Genomic DNA, 4919 nt, shown 5'->3' with positions numbered 1-4919 from the left:
TACCACTCATGAAAACATTTGTATTTAGACATTCAAACTAACAACGTACTTTGTCTTTACCTAACCGTACCATTCTGTGCTAGAAATACGATGTTTTGCTGTAGAGTATAACTTGGAGAACCCAAAAGCAGCTAAAACCTGCTCCACTCAGTAATTTGACCATCCGCTGATATTTGGTTCTTTGCTCCCTTGCTTTCTAGTTGCTCACTCTTTAGACACACGCAAATCACATTGTCAAGGACTACAAAAACACTGTTAGCCAAAAAATTTATGCTGGCAGAATCTTAACGTTAGAAACGTGTAAATTGGTTGCAAAGAAGAAAGTGAAGACCAACACAGTAACCAAATACTAACTGATACATAAGGCTTCTCTCACACATCCTGAAAACAGAACCGCCAGCCTTAATGAACTTTGCTCTTCAGACACTGACTGAAATGCAAGTATTACCTGTAGCAGCCTGGATCTGGCAATAGTCAAAGAATCCTTTACGTCCAGCTCCTTAGCATCAAAAGACCACAGATACTGCTGGGGCAGAATTTCATTGAAGCCTTCAAAAGAAGCTTGTGTCTGTTCCTCAGTGCCTCGGGAAAGTCTCCATTCTGCTACCAGCCTGGAAAAGACACAGAAGGATCATTTAAAACAGGCTACGCTAACCCAAGTTCATCTTTGTTAGTTTGTTTTGAAATGAACCGTAAGCTGTGTTAAGAAAAATGATGGAAAGTTCTGGGGGCAGAGCACTGTATAACTGTATTCTAATTGTATTCCCAACCTTCACTCTGCGCAAACAACTTTAAGTTAAAACCCCACGTTTCCAACCACTCAACTACAGAAAGGATTTTAGGCTACAACAGAAGGCAGCATTTACTCACTGATGATATTAATGAGAGCACAGCAAACCCCTGGTATTCGGAGGAAGAAAAAAATGCAGAGCTGTGTTCATCTAATATGTTCCATATTTGTTTCTGTCAATCACGAAACTTTGCTCTGTGGTAGAAACTCCACTCTCCATTAAGAAAAGGGAGAAAAGCAGGCAGGAGATGCAAAGAACCTGAACCCAGGGAGAAGCAGATATTATGCTGAATTCAAGCCTAACCTGTCAGGAGAACTGGAATCGAAAGGAGAGATGAAACTCTGGGGAACGCAACACAGGACACAGAGTGTGACAAAAGAACATTGCTTAAGCTGCAATCTGAGCTCTCCCTGGCTTCCTCAAAACCAGAAGAGAATGGTCTTCTCTCTGTCCCAGTGAGTATTTGGCACAACTGCCAATGCCAATACGTTCCTTCTGCAAATGTCACCGTTTCTGTGAAACCTTTCCAGATGACTCGTGACTAAAGCAATTTCTACTCCCTCATTCCTCAAAACCTTCCCACACAAAAGCCTTCACAGATCAGATGGTAAGAAAGAGGGAATTCTACGGCCACAGCAATAAAGCGCGCAGAAAGCCCATCTGTTGCAGACAGAGGAGTGAGCCGTGCTTAACCAACACTGCTTCAGCACACGCTTACAGTAAGGCACACCTACCTTGCACTGGCCGCGCAGGAAGCTCATGACGCAGCTCCAGACTGCTCTCCTGAGACCCAGCTTCATTTCACGGCCACTCACGCTCTGCTGCTGGACATTCTGCAACGGAAAAGCCACCGGATGCAAATCCCATCCCTCACAGATGGTATCAGACCCCTGCTCTCATGGCAGTCGCACTCACAGCTCCGGGGGAGAAAGCAGACGTGTGCTTACCGAGCGAGTGCTGTTTGCTACTCCTGAACCCCAATTACTTCCAACGGTGTTAAATTACCCCTTGATCTCAAAGCAGAACAAAACAACAAAATGCCACACCAATAGTGAATACATAAAAACAAACAACTCCTTGGGCCTCAAGGGGAGGCTGATGCACAGGCCACGGCTGCCAGCGTGCAGCTGGGCTTCCCAGGGCAAACAGCAACACACGGTGCATCAGAAGCTGAAAGAGCCCTCAGGGAAGAGAGGCCAACTCAAGGGGCTGAGCACGGGACACCCTTCTTCCTGCCGGGCTGCTTCCCCTCCTCTGGTTTCTTTCTGTCGGACCTCAGAGAGTAAGGAGATGCTCACAGCCTGTCACCAGCACTTACGGGTTGGCTGAAAGGCCACAGGTTGGGAAGACCAACAAGGAAACGTAGGAAAACGTGCACCATGTCAAGGGAGAGATGTGAAACTGACTGCTTCATCGCCCTGCGATTGCCAGCCCGAGCGAGGGACGTTCTGACCAGCTACTGAAAGAGGCAGCACCAGGTTTAGAAAGTTCGCTTCAATTTTATTGCGTACAAGAAGATTTGGCTTCTATTTATTGCCCCGCCCACACCCCAAAATGAAACCCCAGTGCCCAGGATTGCCGCTTAGCAATCAGTCACTCAGCCTCCAGTCAGACCCAAGACCATGGGGCTACGTCACCTCCTCCCTCTCCAGTCCCAGCCAGCCCTATTTCAACCTAACCCTACACCAGGCCTGGACCTCAAGAGACACACCCTGAAGGAACGCAGCGTCTCCAGCTCTTGCCATACACCAAGTCCTGCCTATGTGAAGCCCTCATTGCTTCTAACGCAGCACAAGTCCTTCCTGTCCAGTTCACTTCCATCATCTCCACCGTCCATGACAGGGAAAGCACGGCTGTGCCAGTAAACTGGACTGTTGAGTCAGCAGCTTTTGGTGCCACCTCCGAGGAAGCGCTGCAGGTGGTTCTGCTGTCCTTTGTAGCTTCTTGCTCAGGCCATCATCGTTGCTTTCTGCTTTCCTTCTCGGCTTTCTTCCTCAGCTGAGCAGCACTTGCCTTGCCTAGGATTTCTTCATTCTCTCCCAAGTCTCAGTCCCCAGACTCTCCGAGTCCTACAAGAATCAATTCAGAAATGTTCAGGAAACCTTCTCAGCTAACAACTGGCTGACAGCTTGCTTTGGGAGCTCAAGTCACCCTCCTGGGCACGCTGGGCTGCCAGAACTTGGAACCGCCTTCCTGACAGTCAGGCACACAAGAATCTCCACCCCTGTCTCGTTCCCCAAATCCCATGCAAACCAGAGCCTAAAGCCCTTTCCTGCAAGGTGGTCCCTTCATGGGCAGGTGGACCCTCTGCCTGGCAGCTCATAGCGTGCAGCAGCAGCCACAGGATAAGACTGAGCTGGCACCTCCAGGCTGCTGGCAACAGTTACAGATGGTTCCCTCCCACCCAGTTGCCCGTGCCTTTCTCCTATCCCATGAGAGCACCACTTACTGCCTTTGGGAACTTGGAAACTGGCAGCATGATGGCCAGCACAGAGAAGCTGCAAAACGGCTCCGTAGAAGAGTCCGTGGTGCAGCATGTTCCTCATTAGCGTGGGCTCAGGGATCTCAGGTGGCCAGAAATGCAGTTCAGCAGCCATAGCGCAGACAGCCTGCTGCTCTACTGCTCTCACGGAGGCTGCCTGCTGTGAGGGGGAAAAAGAGGCATCGTTACTCACAGGCACTGTGATGGTGTTACTTCCTGCTAGAAACATTTCCAGGCTGACTTAGAGAAGTGCTCTGAAGCTTGGTCACCTTGGGCTACCGACCCAAGAACAAAGAGGGACAACAAACTTGCATTTCAATTGCCCTTTAGCGCCTGCCTCGGAGAAGAGCCCTCAGCCTTCAGTATTGCTGCACTTACAGGTGAGGGGAAGAGAAGCAAGAGAGGACGGGTGGGTGTCAAAGAAGGGAAAATTTACCAGGCAAGAATAAACCTATCCCTGAGCTCCATCACACACATGTGAATACTGCCTTACTAATATGAACAATAACATCATTCACACAGCTAAATTTACTCACATTCACGTACCTGGTTGTGGACATGTTCGAGGCCTCGCTGCTGCTGTGCTGTTCAACGCCGGCCACAGCAATAAAGCGCGCAGAAAGCCCATCTGTTGCAGACAGAGGAGTGAGCCGTGCTTAACCAACACTGCTTCAGCGCACGCTTACAGTAAGGCACACCTACCTTGCGCTGGCCACGCACGAAGCTCGTGACGCAGCTCCAGGCGGCTCTCCTGGGGCCCAGCTTCATTTCACGGCCACTCACGCTCTGCTGCTGGACATTCTGCAACGGAAAAGCCACCGGATGCAAATCCCATCCCTCGCAGATGGCATCAGACTTCCGCTCTCATGGCAGTCACACTCACGGCGCCAGGGGACAAAGCAGACGTGTGCTTACCGAGCGAGTGCTGTTTGCTGTCAGCTGCTGGTAGGAACCCATGCCTAACCCTACAGTACCAACAGTAACCTATGCCTAACTCTACTATGGGAACAACAATCTACTCCTAACACTAAAGAATGAAGAGGAACAAACTCCTAACAGGAAAACACCAACTACTAACACTAAACCTACTCCTAACCTACTCCTAACACTAAAAAATGAACAATAAGCAATGCCTAACTCAAAAACACAAACAATAACCTATGCCTAACTCAAAAACACTAACAACAACCTACACCTAACTCTAAAACTAAACTAAACCCAAAAACCAACTATAGAAACAGGGACTGGAACAAACAGGGTAAAGATGGGACTGGGGGCCCACAGAATGTGGCTGCAGAATAGGCCCAAAGGAGGAACAGATGTTACAAAAATGCCACCCAGCTAATGCAGGGGGCGGGGGCCGTGCAGCGGGTAAGGAGCTCAGCGCCTGGACCAGCCACGGTGGAGCTGTGACCATGCCAGCGCGGGGCCTGGCACGGTGGTGTGGTGCCAGGCCAGCTATGCCGCGGGCGGATCCACCTCCATGGGCTCCTCTGCAGGTGGATCCACCTCCATGGGCTCCTCTGCAGGTGGATCCACCTCCATTTCGCTCATCTGGAGGTGGATCCACCTCCATAGGCTCCACATGGGTGGTGTCACGGGGCTGGTCCAGGCATGATGGGATATGGCTCTCTTACATCCTCTGC

At 50.2% G+C, this 4919-nt stretch overlaps 1 pseudogene; it reads right to left on the bottom strand.

Moving 5' to 3' along the window:
- Positions 1 to 2270: 2270 nt before the first annotated feature.
- LOC116652619 lies at positions 2271 to 4011 on the bottom strand (annotated as a pseudogene).
- Between the last annotated feature and the right edge of the window lie 908 nt (positions 4012 to 4919).

Source organism: Coturnix japonica, unplaced genomic scaffold, assembly GCF_001577835.2.
Source record: "Coturnix japonica isolate 7356 unplaced genomic scaffold, Coturnix japonica 2.1 chrUnrandom473, whole genome shotgun sequence".
NCBI lineage: Eukaryota > Metazoa > Chordata > Aves > Galliformes > Phasianidae > Coturnix > Coturnix japonica.
This window is presented reverse-complemented; position numbering and strand designations above follow the sequence as displayed.